We start from the raw sequence: 17,329 nt of genomic DNA, 5'->3' as shown, positions 1-17,329 counted from the left end.
GTACTGTACAGATTAACATAATAATCAGGCACAAGGCCAGAGTTAGGCTATTTCTACTCTTCCCTACTGCTTTGTAACTACAGTAAATAATTACTTATATAATTCATAAAAGTTTTAAACTGAGGGCCTAATTCAGTAAGGCTTGCATTTGCAAAGCTGCTTGCAATCCTTAACAATGCAAATGCAGGAGGAGATGCATAGCAAACCATCGGTCTGAGCTTACTCAGAATGCAACGGAGTCCTTGGCTTTGCCACTCCCAGAAAATGGGGGGGGGGGGGGGGGCGTCACAGCCACATATCTGGCAACACCGGCCGCAAGGGGCGGATTGGGATCGAACACCAGCCCGGGAAATTTTTGTAAGCAGTCCTAATGGGGGTGGATTCTGTTGAGGGGGAGGGCCTGTCAAAAGGGCGGGTCACTCCTCAGAGGTCTTGATTCTGAGATAGACACGGTTGGGGCCTCCTTTGCTTTACGTTATGCTAATGTTTACCTGCGACTTTATGCATATCCTGCTACAATGCCCTTCCCTGATGCACATCTGTACGTTTGAATATACAAGGACTGATATGCCACTCCCAGTGTCTACTGACACTGCAGTCATGCCTTTAATCTACTTCTGATTTTATTGATTTTTCATTCTACAAACCACTTTTTTTTTATCCTTATATGTTTCAAAGTACAGAAAGGGGGAGCACACACTACCTACAGGACAGTACAGGGAGGGAGCACACACTACATACAGCACAGTACAGGGTGGGGGAGCACACACTACATACAGTACAGGGAGGGACCACACACTACATACAGCACAGTACAGGGAGGGAGCACACACTACCTACAGGACAGTACAGGGAGGGAGCACACACTACATACAGCACAGTACAGGGAGGGGGAGCACACACTACATACAGCACAGTACAGGGAGGGAGCACACACTACCTACAGGACAGTACAGGGAGGGAGCACACACTACATACAGCACAGTACAGGGAGGGGGAGCACACACTACATACAGCACAGTACAGGGAGGGAGCACACACTACCTACAGGACAGTACAGGGAGGGATCACACACTACATACAGCATAGTACAGGGAGGGGGAGCACACACTACATACAGCACAGTACAGGGAGTGAGCACACACTACATACAGCACAGTACAGGGAGGGAGCACATACTACATACAGCACAGTACAGGGAGGGAGCACACACGACATACAGCACAGTACAGGGAGGGAGCAAACACTACACACAGCACAGTACAGGGAGGGAGCACACACTACATGCAGCACAGTCCAGGGAGGGGGAGCACACACTACACACAGCACAGTACAGGGAGGGAGCACACACTACATACAGCACAGTACAGGGAGGGAGCACACACTACATACAGCACAGTACAGGAAGGGGGAGCACACACTACATACAGCACAGTACAGGGAGGGAGCACACACTACATACAGCACAGTACAGGAAGGGAGCACACACTACATACAGCACAGTACAGGAAGGGGGCACACACTACATACAGCACAGTACAGGGAGGGAGCACACACTACATACAGCACAGTACAGGGAGGGAGCACACACTACATGCAGCACAGTCCAGGGAGGGGGAGCACACACTACACACAGCACAGTACAGGGAGGGAGCACACACTACATACAGTACAGGGAGGGAGCACACACTACATAGAGCACAGTACAGGGAGGGAGCACACACTACATGCAGCACAGTCCAGGGAGGAGGAGCACACACTACATACAGCACAGTACAGGGAGGAGGAGCACACACTACATACAGCACAGTACAGGGAGGGAGCACACACTACATGCAGCACAGTCCAGGGAGGGGGAGCACACACTACATACAGCACAGTACTGGGAGGGAGCACACACTACATACAGCACAGCACAGGGAGGGAGCACACACTACACACAGCACAGGGAGGGAGCACACACTACATACAGCACAGTACAGGGAGGGAGCACACACTACATACAGCACAGTACAGGAAGGGGGAGCACACACTACATACAGCACAGTACAGGAAGGGGGAGCACACACTACATACAGCACAGTACAGGGAGGGAGCACACACTAAATACAGCACAGTACAGGGAGGGGGAGCACACACTACACACAGCACAGTACAGGGAGGGAGCACACACTACATACAGCACAGCACAGGGAGGGAGCACACACTACATACAGCACAGTACAGGGTGGGGGAGCACACACTACATACAGTACAGGGAGGGACCACACACTATATACAGCACAGTCCAGGGAGGGGGAGCACACACTACACACAGCACAGTACAGGGAGGGAGCACACACTACACACAGCACAGTACAGGGAGGGAGCACACACTACATACAGCACAGTACAGGGAGGGAGCACACACTACATACAGCACAGTACAGGAAGGGGGAGCACACACTACATACAGCACAGTACAGGGAGGAAGCACGCACTACATACAGCACAGTACAGGGAGGGGAGCACACACTACATACAGCACAGTACAGGGAGGGAGCACACACTACATACAGCACAGTACAGGGAGGGAGCACACACTACATACAGCACAGTACAGGGAGGGAGCACACACTACATACAGCACAGTACAGGGAGGGAGCACACACTACATACAGCACAGTACAGGGAGGGAGCACACACTACATGCAGCACAGTCCAGGGAGGGGGAGCACACACTACACACAGCACAGTACAGGGAGGGAGCACACACTACATACAGCACAGTACAGGGAGGGAGCACACACTACATACAGCACAGTACAGGAAGGGGGAGCACACACTACATACAGCACAGTACAGGAAGGGGGAGCACACACTACATACAGCACAGTACAGGGAGGGAGCACACACTAAATACAGCACAGTACAGGGAGGGGGAGCACACACTACACACAGCACAGTACAGGGAGGGAGCACACACTACACACAGCACAGTACAGGGAGGGAGCACACACTACATACAGCACAGTACAGGGTGGGGGAGCACACACTACATACAGTACAGTGAGGGACCACACACTACATACAGCACAGTCCAGGGAGGGGGAGCACACACTACACACAGTACAGTACAGGGAGGGAGCACACACTACACACAGCACAGTACAGGGAGGGAGCACACACTACATACAGCACAGTACAGGGAGGGAGCACACACTACATACAGCACAGTACAGGAAGGGGGAGCACACACTACATACAGCACAGTACAGGGAGGAAGCACGCACTACATACAGCACAGTACAGGGAGGGGAGCACACACTACATACAGCACAGTACAGGGAGGGAGCACACACTACATACAGCACAGTACAGGGAGGGAGCACACACTACATACAGCACAGTACAGGGAGGGAGCACACACTACATACAGCACAGTACAGGGAGGGAGCACACAGTACATACAGCACAGTACAGGGAGGGAGCACACACTACATACAGCACAGTACAGGGAGGGAGCACACACTACACACCGCACAGTACAGGGAGGGAGCACACACTACATGCAGCACAGTACATGGGGGGAGCACACACTACATACAGCACAGTACAGGAAGGGGGAGCACACAGTACATACAGCACAGTACAGGGAAGGAGCACACACTACATACAGCACAGTACAGGGAGGGAGCACACACTACATACAGCACAGTACAGGGAGGGAGCACGCACTACATACAGCACAGTACAGGGAGGAAGCATGCACTACATACAGCACAGTACAGGGAAGGAGCACACACTACATACAGCACAGTACAGGGAGGGAGCACACACTACATACAGCACAGTACAGGGAGGGAGCACACGCTACATACAGCACAGTACAGGGAGGGAGCACACACTACATACAGCACAGTACAGGGAGGGAGCACACACTACATACAGCACAGTACAGGGAGGGAGCACACACTACATACAGCACAGTACAGGGAGGGAGCACACACTACATACAGCACAGTACAGGGAGGGAGCACATACAAGTAGTGAAATACAGACACAGGGGACCAGCGCAGCGGAATCTATCCCAGTGGCCAATCTGCCCCTGATTACATACATAGCCACCACATTACATACATAGCCACCACATTATCACAGGAATAGCACCACATTACACGTAAAGCACCGCATTACATGTATAGTACCGCACTACATGTATAGCACTGCATCACACAAATAGCACCACACTACACGTATAGCACCACATTAAACGACTAGCACCACATTACACGTATAGCACCTCATTCGACAAATAGCACCACATTACATATGTAGCCACCACATTACATACATAGCCACCGCATTACATAAATAGGCCCATCATCATAGACAGACATTGGGCAGCTATAGGGCTGAAGGACTTTGTATTAGAGATTGTCCCAGGGCTGGCTGTGAGTGCTGCCTGATCAGATGGCATCCTGAGAACAAGGTACATCCTGCTCCTGTCCATTCCCCAAACCATACACTGTAACCGGGGACGCCCTAACCCTTACACCATTATGATAATGTAAATAATGTAATTAAATATGACCTCTCTGTGGGTCCCCTTCAGTGCTCAGTTGCCGCTCTGGCCAGTACAGTGAGAGTGCGGAAGCTGGGGTGGCGGTGGGTATAGTGAACCCGAGTCCGACCATCACTATGCTGCTGCTCCTGGGCCGGGCTCGTTGAAGAGACCTTTGGCCGGGCCAGAGAGAGGATGCTGCTAGGTTGGTTAACTTTCTCCAGGTCCCCAATTTGGTAGAACAGATTCACCACTTTTCACGGTTAGCGGCACCAATAAACCGCAAGTACTGGAAGCAGTGTGAGCCAGCCCAGCCTGAGTGTGAATTTGCCTGGCTGAGGGGGAAATGGGACCGGCCCATCGGAATCTGTCATGGTGTCCTAGTGGGCCAATCCGCCCCCGCCCTCCGAGAGAATGCCTCTACCTGTCAATCAGGCAGAGGCGTTTGCAATCCTGCAATGCGATCGCAGGACCTGTTCTGTACATGCGAAGTTTTCTGACTGGGAAAATGCACAGAGGATCATAATAGTGATCCATACTGAATTAGGCCCTGACATATACTGTATGACTCTTAGATTACTCCATCATAAAACAACCCACAACCACTACACTTAGGGTGTGACTGACTTGTGGTTTATTCATACTCACTAAATGGTAACTTTTGTGCTTATCTGAAAACTATCAGTCCTTTAACATCGCGTGGTCATTATTTCTCCATTGACGATGTTGACATTCATGATGTGGACAGAACAAGGTTGACATTAAAGGTGTCAACATGGGCAAGATCTTGACATCAACCATGTCACGCCTGCAAAATGTCGACATCAGAAATGTCAACAATGTCATAATCTTGACAATTCTGTGAGGCTTAAGGCTAGTATTAGGGCTATTGTTACCTCTAGGCTTAGGGGAGGGTTAGGGTTAGGTGGAGAGGGTTAGGCGGTAGAAAGGGGAGTTAGGTTTAGGCTGCGCGGGGAGGGTTAAGGTTAGGCTGCAGGAAGGGGGGTTAGGTTTAGGCTGCACGGAGAGGGTTAGGGTTAGGCTACGGGAAGGGGGGTTAGGTTTAAGCTGCCGGGGGTTTAAGCTGTGGAAAGGGGGATTGGGTTTAGGCTGTGGGAAGGTGGGGTTAGGCACCCACAGAGAGGGTTCGGGTTCGGTTGCGAGGGGTGGAAGGTTAGGCTGCGGGAAGGGGGGATTAGGGTTAGTCACAGGGGATAGTTAGGATGCAGAGGGGAGGGTTAGGTGTAGGATGTGGGAAGGGAGGGTTAGGGGGCCATTGGAAGAAGGAAAGTATACTTACCTCCCCCCTGTGGGGAATCACACTATCTGGATGCCGCGGTCGGTATTCTGACCGCCGGCATCCTGATCGCCAGCATTACGCCAGTATTACGAACCCAATGCATATCAACACAAATAAAGTCGACACCAGAATGTTGACATGGGGCCTCTGTGAGGGTTAAGCTACGGGTGGGAGGGGGGTACTAAGGTTTGGCACTAGGAGGAGGGTTAGATATTATTATTATTATTAGGGGAGAAACTCATCTGAACCACCGAGTCAGCCCTCTGCACTGGATGTCATAGTCACATGACCGCCGAGTCAGGAAGAAGACGCTGGAGACACAGCTGCTACTGGACCAGGTAAGTCACTGCTGGGCCACCAGGGATGTTAAGTCAGCATTCTATCATGTCAACATGTCATCTGAGTAGACATGATGAATGTCATCATGTTGCATGTCAACATTGTCATGTAGACCTTATGCATGTCGACATATGTGTCTAAATGTAGGGGGCAAGAGGGCAGCTGCCCCTCCCACAAAAAAATATGGACAGCAGTCAATGTATTGGTACACGGGGGACAGTGCGGCCACCATCTAGACTTACCACGGGCAACGTCCAGAACTGCAGGGTGTAGAATGAAATGGTATCTTGCGTCACCCCAACCTAAAAATGTTGTGGCGCCCCTGCATGTCAACCTGATATACCACACCCGAAATAGATGCATATACATCTGTCAGGAAGAGTATCTCTTGCAGCTATATGACTCCTGATGCATAATACGCAGTGAGGTGTCAGCCATTTCTTATCATTAGAGTAGCTATTATATAAAGTTGTGGCTAATGTATCTATTCACATTACTTAGTTGATATTTGCATTTGTTTGTGACAGTTAAGAAAATTCCCATTTGATATGTAAACGAAAAGATGATGGATGCTTGTATTCAATTTAATTTAGTTGTAAGTGTATTTAATTGTATTTTATATAGTAAATGTGCTTTTGGCATATAGTAAAGTAATACTATTGTCCGGATACTGGACCTTGTTCAGAAACCGAAGCAAATCCCTTTAGCAGCGGTGATTCCAAAAGCAGCAGCAGTGCGAAAATATGAAAATGATGCAGCTGCCGGGATATGTCTTAAGAAGCCCACAGCAGGTGTCTGAGATCTGTCGCTTGTGCATGAAAATCCAACCATCGGACGCACATTTGTATCAACCTTCTGGGTAACCCTATGGTACCACAGTATGACTGTCGGTAGTAAGACTCTGGAGCTATTTTATCTGTGTATTGGATCTCAGTTGCAAGCTGTAGCATGCCCCCCAAAACGGTTCACTGGACTGGGCACCACCTTGTTACCGTCCACAAACGCTCCCTGCGCTTTTTTCCACATAGCAAAATATGTAATATCAAACTCTAAATTTTTTTACAGTTACCCCTCATAGAGTACTGTGTGTCACGATCCGGGTGACTAAACACGCTTACCTACCACCCAAGCGCCTTCTGAGACTGTCCCTGCGCTTCAAGTCTGGATTCCATTTGCGCTGTCTGCGTGCAGCAAGCTGCACGTCATCTCCACAGTCTCTCCTCAGCGATTCCGGCAGCGCTGTCATGACAGCTATTCAGCATGTCCCTTCTGTTCCAGCGGATGGCATCTCCTGTTCTCCGCGGCCTCCGCCGTCATCATTACAAGTTTCCACATGCTGTTTACAAACTGACTTTTCCCTCCAGAACCAAACATGGGAGCAGCCATGTTTGGCTAGTCACATGACTCTCTACAGCCAATCCATTGTACACAGAATCCTCTCTGATTGCTCAGCCAAAACCTGCTTCCCAGCAGGTATAAGTATACTGAACCAAGGCTCCCTGTTGTCACATACCCTCCAACATTTTACACTGAAAAATCGGTACAAACCCGAAAAAGGGGCGTGGCCGTGGGTAAAGGGGGCGTGGTCACGTCCCTTTTCCTATACTTTCAATGGAAGTTTGAAGAGCCAAAAATCGGTACAGACCATGAAAAAAAGGTACTGTACCTATTAAAAAGGTACAGTTGGAGGGTATGCTGTCAGTGCTATGGTTGTCTAAATCAGTGTTGGATGTCTCTGCATTCTGTGGTTGTTCCTGCTTGCTGTCTCCAGGTATTCCAGCTCCTGTGACCTTGCTCCACTTAAAGAGACCTGCACCTGTTTCCATCCCGCGGTGCTGCCTGACTCCAGCAGTGTTTCCAAATTGCCTCCTGTTACCAGCAGTGTTCCGTCTCCAGCTCTCAGCGGTGTGCCCACATCATTTCCAGCTATCATCGGTGCTTCCACATTGCCTCCGGTTACCAGCAGTGTTTCTACACCGCCTCCAGTCGTCAGCGGTGTTCCTACATCGCTTCCATTCATCAGTGGTGTTCCTACATCGAACTACAGTTCACCATCGGTGCTCCAAAATAAAACTTTGTCACCATCGGTGAGTTCCATTTCATCCTCACCATCTGTGCCAGTTCTACCCAGCATCCTAGGCAGTCCTCCAGCTCTCAGCCTACCTTGGTGCTCCGTCACCGACTCCAGCTTCCAGTGAGTCATCTTCTGGTCAGTATCGTTTCATCTCGTCAGTACAGTGGTTAGCTGTTATCTCTATGGACTTACCACCTCAGTGTCTTCCAAGACTATGCCATATCGAGTTCTTACCATACCAAACAGCATACTTATTACCACCGCATCAGAGGCACTGTGCTGCTATGCGTATACTGGTAATACCAATTGCTGAGCATTGATTCTTGCATCTGACTGCCATTGTGATTAGTGAACTGTGTGCTTAATAAAGAACTTAACTTTTACTACGTTGTCATCTTGGTCACGCCTTCGGGCGCCGGTGCTAGGGGGTTCCGGTATGAATGGTCGACCATGTTATGGTCGACAGTCATTAGGTCGACCACTATTGGTCGACATTGACATGGTCAACATGGACACATGGTCGACACATGAAAATGGTCGACACGTGAAAGGTCGACACATGAAAATGTCGACATGAGGTTTTTTTTTTTACTTTTTTGTGTCGTTTTTTGCGTAAAGTGACTGGCTTCGCTCGCCATGCTTCGGGTATGGTGCCTTCGCTCTGCTTCCGCTTCGCTCGGCACAGATTACCGTTCCAATCGTAGTCCACGTGGATCGGAAAGTATGAAAAAGTTCCCCAAAAGAAAAAAAAGTTAAAAAACTCATGTCGATCTTTTCATGTGTCGACCTTTCATGTGTCGACCATTTTCATGTGTCGACCACGTGTCCATGTCGACCATGTCAATGTCGACCAATAGTGGTCGACCTAATGACTGTCGACCATAACATGGTCGACCATGTGAACGGATACCGTGCTAGGGTATCCTGCATGTCCAGGAATTTCATACTGCCACCCAGGTTTACGTACACGCACGCCCCTGCGCCTGAGGCCTCCCCAGGTCAGCCTCAGCCCACAGGTGTAACACTGTGCATACTGTGAATTTTAATTTTTTATCAGGTTCCCCACCAGAGATATTAGAGGTCAATTTAGGTGAAAATGGAAAAACGACCAATAACAAAAAAAAAAAGTTGACAAGACAGATAACTCAAAATCTGTTTGCCAAATCTTTGAGTATAAAGTAATTCCCCAAAAAATTACAGCTCTGAAATTTTATTCCTTTCCACTGAAATACAATACAAAAAGTAGACTTTTTGTTAAAAAATCTGACAATTAACTTTATGTAGCCTGAAATGTGCTGAAAATAATGGTCTTATCACTGCTTTCTGTGACTTTTCTGAACTGAGATATTGCATTTACCTCAAACATCCGCAACAGTGAAAAATGTCATACACCATGATATAAAAATGTCCACCATCTTCATATGAAGGTAAATAAAAATAAAGCAATGTTGGTCTCTGACTACTAATTTACAGGAGTCATCACACACAAAAATATATATTTTTTTTTTTTTAAATGGTCAAGCAACTAGGGCTGGACCACTCCACATTGATTGACTCTTAAGTCTAGTGACTCAGACATGTGATGTTAATGTGGCTGATGGGTCATTCACAATAAGGATGTGTACACACGGTGAGATCCCTGCTATATTCGACTTTGACTATGAGATTTCCCTTGAACTCCCCCAGAGCCCAGATAGCACAGATTGTACAGATTTTGACTATCTGTGCTTGAGATTTTGTCTATGTACGATTTTGACTAAGTGCCAATTTTGACTATACTTTGTACTAGATTGTACACTAGATAGTCAAGTTTGACTTGCCTGCACAGTCTATCTAGCCTTACGATACCGACCCCACGGGAGCGCGCATCGGGATCGAATCTGTATCGCAAGCTGCCTAGCACCATGAGATATGCACTAACTTTTCATAAGATTTTGACTATATAGTCAAAATCTTACAGATTTATCTCACCGTGTGTACACACCTTAATACTCAGTTAAGAGGCAGCTTGAAACATTTAACCATTTGACTACATTTTAACAAGTGTCACCTATTTTGTTTTTGTTTTTTCTAGTTCCCATACGCTTATACAGAAAGACAAATACAGTTTAAAAGTGAAATATGAATGGTTAACAAGGGGTTTTGGGTGAGGATGGTAAAAGTACAGATCCAAGCTCTTCCCGTATAAAATGGCACATCAGCGTACAAGTCCGACGATAACATAGTATAAAATTATATAAGTACTAAAAAGTGTACATATGCAAATGCAACCATTTTTCCTTTACATTTCTTTATGATCATGTGTAGTACAGATACATGCAAAAGCTACTCAAATAATCAATCATCATTAAAGCAATACTGAAAGAGGATATTCTGAGAATTTTGACAAAAAAAGAAGGCCTATAGTTGCACAAATATACCAGATGAACTGTAAATATCCATTACTAAAATATCTACAGAAACCACACTGAGCTATTAAATGTATATTTTCTTTTTACTGATGTCAAGCATGATATAAAAAGCATTCTACATGAACATCCATAATGGCAGTTTTATGGCAAGCTGTTAACACTAGTAAATGACTTACAGCCACTTGAAGTGAGATAATGATGGATTGGCACACGAGGTACTAGAAATGCACTGAGCTCCTCAAAGATCTGCCAAACCATGGACAACAGGGGCTTATAATGATTACTCGCAGAATTTACAGAATGACAACATAATGTTTTAGATGTCAACCTAGATAAAGCCTGAGCAGTTCTAGGCAAGATAAAGAAACATTATTTCCCCTAATGTATTATGCACTTACTCCTTAAGACAGATACATATACCTGTATATGCATTTGCCTTTTCCTAAAGCTAGCACTCTGACAGGGGAGAAATGGAAGGAGGGGGTCATTCCGACCTGATCGCAGGCTGTTTTTCACAGTGCAGCGATCAGGTCGCTACTGCGCATGCATATGCACTGCAATGCGCAGGCGCGTCATACGGGTACAAAGCGGATCGTTGCTGTGCGATGGATTTAACGAAGAATCCATTTGCACAGCCGATCACAAGGTGATTGACAGGAAGAAGGCATTTCCGGGTGGCAACTGACCGTTTTCTGAGAGTGGTTGGAAAAACGCAGGCGTATCCAAGCATTTGCAGGGTGGGTGTCTGACGTCAAAAGGCTGAAGTGATCGCAAGGGCTGAGTAAGTTTTGAGCTACTCAGAAACTGCACAAACTATTTTTGTACCACTCGGCTGCACATGCGATCACACCCTTGCACAGCAAATATAGGGGGTCATTCCGAGTTGATCGCTCGCTAGCTATTTTTAGCAGCCGTGCAAACGCATAGTCGCCGCCCACAGGGGAGTGTATTTTCGCTTTGCAAGTGTGCGAACGCCTGTGCAGTAGAGATGAGCGGGTTCGGTTTCTCTGAATCCGAACCCGCACGAACTTCATGTTTTTTTTCACGGGTCCGAGCGACTCGGATCTTCCCGCCTTGCTCGGTTAACCCGAGCGCGCCCGAACGTCATCATGACGCTGTCGGATTCTCGCGAGACTCGGATTCTATATAAGGAGCCGCGCGTCGCCGCCATTTTCACACGTGCATTGAGATTGATAGGGAGAGGACGTGGCTGGCGTCCTCTCCGTTATAGTAGAAAAGAGTAAAGACTGAGTGACTTAGTTATAATTGTGGGGAGGATTGGGGACGGGGAGCAGCTGTTAGGGAGTACAGTGATTTAGATTAGGAGAGAGAGAGAGAGAGAGATTGACCTGATTTACTGGAGCTTAGGAGTACTGTAGAAGAGAGTGCAGAGTTTACTAGTGACTGACCACAGTGACCACCAGACAGTGCAGTTTTATTTAATATATCCGTTCTCTGCCTGAAAAAAACGATACACACAGTGACTCAGTCACATACCATATCTGTGTGCACTGCTCAGCCCAGTGTGCTGCATCATCTATGTATATATTATATATCTGACTGTGCTCAGCTCACACAGCTTATAATTGTGGGGGAGACTGGGGAGCACTGCAGTGCCAGTTATAGGTTATAGCAGGAGCCAGGAGTACAAGACAGTCACATACCATATCTGTGTGCACTGCTCAGCCCAGTGTGCTGCATCATCTATGTATATATTATATATCTGACTGTGCTCAGCTCACACAGCTTATAATTGTGGGGGAGACTGGGGAGCACTGCAGTGCCAGTTATAGGTTATAGCAGGAGCCAGGAGTACATATTATATTAAAATTAAACAGTGCACACTTTTGCTGCAGGAGTGCCACTGCCAGTGTGACTGACCAGTGACCTGACCACACTGACCACCAGTATAGTTAGTAGTATACTATATTGTGATTGCCTGAAAAAGTTAAACACTCGTCGTGTGACTTCACTTGTGTGGTGTTTTTTTTTTTATTCTATAAAAAACTCATTCTGCTGACAGACAGTGTCCAGCAGGTCCGTCATTATATAATATATATACCTGTCCGGCTGCAGTAGTGATATATATATATTTTTTATATCATTATTTATCATCCAGTCGCAGCAGACACAGTACGGTAGTTCACGGCTGTAGCTACCTCTGTGTCGGCACTCGGCAGTCCGTCCATAATTGTATACCACCTAACCGTGGTTTTTTTTTTCTTTCTTCTTTATACATACATACTACTACATCTCTTTATCAACCAGTCTATATTAGCAGCAGACACAGTACAGTACGGTAGTTCACGGCTGTGGCTACCTCTGTGTCGGCACTCGGCAGTCCGTCCATAATTGTATACCACCTAACCGTGGGTTTTTTTTCTTTCTTCTTTATACATACATACTACGACATCTCTTTATCAACCAGTCTATATTAGCAGCAGACACAGTACAGTACGGTAGTTCACGGCTGTGGCTACCTCTGTGTCGGCACTCGGCAGTCCGTCCATAATTGTATACCACCTAACCGTGGTTTTTTTTTTCTTTCTTCTTTATACGTACATACTACGAAATCTCTTTATCAACCAGTCTATATTAGCAGCAGACACAGTACAGTACGGTAGTTCACGGCTGTGGCTACCTCTGTGTCGGCACTCGGCAGTCCGTCCATAATTGTATACCACCTAACCGTGGTTTTTTTTTCTTTCTTCTTTATACATACATACTACGACATCTCTTTATCAACCAGTCTATATTAGCAGCAGACACAGTACAGTACGGTAGTTCACGGCTGTGGCTACCTCTGTGTCGGCACTCGGCAGTCCGTCCATAATTGTATACCACCTAACCGTGGTTTTTTTTTCTTTCTTCTTTATACGTACATACTACGACATCTCTTTATCAACCAGTCTATATTAGCAGCAGACACAGTACAGTACGGTAGTTCACGGCTGTGGCTACCTCTGTGTCGGCACTCGGCAGTCCGTCCATAATTGTATACCACCTAACCGTGGTTTTTTTTTCTTTCTTCTTTATACGTACATACTACGACATCTCTTTATCAACCAGTCTATATTAGCAGCAGACACAGTACAGTACGGTAGTTCACGGCTGTGGCTACCTCTGTGTCGGCACTCGGCAGTCCGTCCATAATTGTATACCACCTAACCGTGGTTTTTTTTTCTTTCTTCTTTATACATACATACTACGACATCTCTTTATCAACCAGTCTATATTAGCAGCAGACACAGTACAGTACGGTAGTTCACGGCTGTGGCTACCTCTGTGTCGGCACTCGGCAGTCCGTCCATAATTGTATACTAGTATCCATCCATCTCCATTGTTTACCTGAGGTGCCTTTTAGTTGTGCCTATTAAAATATGGAGAACAAAAATGTTGAGGTTCCAAAATTAGGGAAAGATCAAGATCCACTTCCACCTCGTGCTGAAGCTGCTGCCACTAGTCATGGCCGAGACGATGAAATGCCAGCAACGTCGTCTGCCAAGGCCGATGCCCAATGTCATAGTACAGAGCATGTCAAATCCAAAACACCAAATATCAGTAAAAAAAGGACTCCAAAACCTAAAATAAAATTGTCGGAGGAGAAGCGTAAACTTGCCAATATGCCATTTACCACACGGAGTGGCAAGGAACGGCTGAGGCCCTGGCCTATGTTCATGGCTAGTGGTTCAGCTTCACATGAGGATGGAAGCAATCAGCCTCTCGCTAGAAAAATGAAAAGACTCAAGCTGGCAAAAGCACAGCAAAGAACTGTGCTTTCTTCGAAATCCCAAATCCACAAGGAGAGTCCAATTGTGTCGGTTGCGATGCCTGACCTTCCCAACACTGGACGTGAAGAGCATGCGCCTTCCACCATTTGCACGCCCCCTGCAAGTGCTGGAAGGAGCACCCGCAGTCCAGTTCCTGATAGTCAGATTGAAGATGTCAGTGTTGAAGTACACCAGGATGAGGAGGATATGGGTGTTGCTGGCGCTGGGGAGGAAATTGACCAGGAGGATTCTGATGGTGAGGTGGTTTGTTTAAGTCAGGCACCCGGGGAGACACCTGTTGTCCGTGGGAGGAATATGGCCGTTGACATGCCAGGTGAAAATACCAAAAAAATCAGCTCTTCGGTGTGGAGGTATTTCAACAGAAATGCGGACAACAGGTGTCAAGCCGTGTGTTCCCTTTGTCAAGCTGTAATAAGTAGGGTTAAGGACGTTAACCACCTCGGAACATCCTCCCTTATACGTCACCTGCAGCGCATTCATAATAAGTCAGTGACAAGTTCAAAAACTTTGGGTGACAGCGGAAGCAGTCCACTGACCAGTAAATCCCTTCCTCTTGTAACCAAGCTCACGCAAACCACCCCACCAACTCCCTCAGTGTCAATTTCCTCCTTCCCCAGGAATGCCAATAGTCCTGCATGCCATGTCACTGGCAATTCTGACGAGTCCTCTCCTGCCTGGGATTCCTCCGATGCAACCTTGCGTGTAACGCCTACTGCTGCTGGCGCTGCTGTTGTTGCTGCTGGGAGTCGATGGTCATCCCAGAGGGGAAGTCGTATGCCCACTTTTACTACTTCCACCAAGCAATTGACTGTCCAACAGTCCTTTGCGAGGAAGATGAAATATCACAGCAGTCATCCTGTTGCAAAGCGGATAACTGAGGCCTTGACAACTATGTTGGTGTTAGACGTGCGTCCGGTATCCGCCGTTAGTTCACAGGGAACTAGACAATTTATTGAGGCAGTGTGCCCCCGTTACCAAATACCATCTAGGTTCCACTTCTCTAGGCAGGCGATACCGAGAATGTACACGGACGTCAGAAAAAGACTCACCAGTGTCCTAAAAAATGCAGTTGTACCCAATGTCCACTTAACCATGGACATGTGGACAAGTGGAGCAGGGCAGGGTCAGGACTATATGACTGTGACAGCCCACTGGGTAGATGTATGGACTCCCGCCGCAAGAACAGCAGCGGCGGCACCAGTAGCAGCATCTCGCAAACGCCAACTCTTTCCTAGGCAGGCTACGCTTTGTATCACCGGTTTCCAGAATACGCACACAGCTGAAAACCTCTTACGGCAACTGAGGAAGATCATCGCGGAATGGCTTACCCCAATTGGACTCTCCTGTGGATTTGTGGCATCGGACAACGCCAGCAATATTGTGTGTGCATTAAATATGGGCAAATTCCAGCACGTCCCATGTTTTGCACATACCTTGAATTTGGTGGTGCAGAATTATTTAAAAAACGACAGGGGCGTGCAAGAGATGCTGTCGGTGGCCAGAAGAATTGCGGGACACTTTCGGCGTACAGGCAACACGTACAGAAGACTGGAGCACCACCAAAAACTACTGAACCTGCCCTGCCATCATCTGAAGCAAGAAGTGGTAACGAGGTGGAATTCAACCCTCTATATGCTTCAGAGGTTGGAGGAGCAGCAAAAGGCCATTCAAGCCTATACAATTGAGCACGATATAGGAGGTGGAATGCACCTGTCTCAAGCGCAGTGGAGAATGATTTCAACGTTGTGCAAGGTTCTGATGCCCTTTGAACTTGCCACACGTGAAGTCAGTTCAGACACTGCCAGCCTGAGTCAGGTCATTCCCCTCATCAGGCTTTTGCAGAAGAAGCTGGAGACATTGAAGGAGGAGCTAACACGGAGCGATTCCGCTAGGCATGTGGGACTTGTGGATGGAGCCCTTAATTCGCTTAACAAGGATTCACGGGTGGTCAATCTGTTGAAATCAGAGCACTACATTTTGGCCACCGTGCTCGATCCTAGATTTAAAGCCTACCTTGGATCTCTCTTTCCGGCAGACACAAGTCTGCTGGGGTTGAAAGACCTGCTGGTGAGAAAATTGTCAAGTCAAGCGGAACGCGACCTGTCAACATCTCCTCCTTCACATTCTCCCGCAACTGGGGGTGCGAGGAAAAGGCTCAGAATTCCGAGCCCACCCGCTGGCGGTGATGCAGGGCAGTCTGGAGCGACTGCTGATGCTGACATCTGGTCCGGACTGAAGGACCTGACAACGATTACGGATACGGACATGTCGTCTACTGGCACTGCATATGATTCTCTCCCCATTGAAAGAATGGTGGAGGATTATATGAGTGACCGCATCCAAGTAGGCACGTCAGACAGTCCGTACTTATACTGGCAGGAAAAAGAGGCAATTTGGAGGCCCTTGCACAAACTGGCTTTATTCTACCTAAGTTGCCCTCCCACAAGTGTGTACTCCGAAAGAGTGTTTAGTGCCGCCGCTCACCTTGTCAGCAATCGGCGTACGAGGTTACATCCAGAAAATGTGGAGAAGATGATGTTCATTAAAATGAATTATAATCAATTCCTCCGCGGAGACATTGACCAGCAGCAATTGCCTCCACAAAGTACACAGGGAGCTGAGATGGTGGATTCCAGTGGGGACGAATTGATAATCTGTGAGGAGGGGGATGTACACGGTGATATATCGGAGGATGATGATGAGGAGGACATCTTGCCTCTGTAGAGCCAGTTTGTGCAAGGAGAGATTAATTGCTTCTTTTTTGGTGGGGGTCCAAACCATCCCGTCATTTCAGTCACAGTCGTGTGGCAGACCCTGTCACTGAAATGATGGGTTGGTTAAAGTGTGCATGTCCTGTTTATACAACATAAG

At 47.5% G+C, this 17,329-nt stretch overlaps 1 protein-coding gene across 6 annotated transcripts in view; it reads right to left on the bottom strand.

Moving 5' to 3' along the window:
• TTC12 (tetratricopeptide repeat domain 12) overlaps nt 1-17,329 on the bottom strand; it is a 344,406-nt gene that overhangs the window by 283,183 nt on the left and 43,894 nt on the right. The gene's annotated exons all lie outside the window — the stretch shown is intronic.

The sequence above is a fragment of the Pseudophryne corroboree genome, chromosome 10 (genome assembly GCF_028390025.1).
Source record: "Pseudophryne corroboree isolate aPseCor3 chromosome 10, aPseCor3.hap2, whole genome shotgun sequence".
NCBI lineage: Eukaryota > Metazoa > Chordata > Amphibia > Anura > Myobatrachidae > Pseudophryne > Pseudophryne corroboree.
Note: the sequence above shows the minus strand (reverse complement) of the source record. Positions and strands in the feature narration are given on the sequence as shown.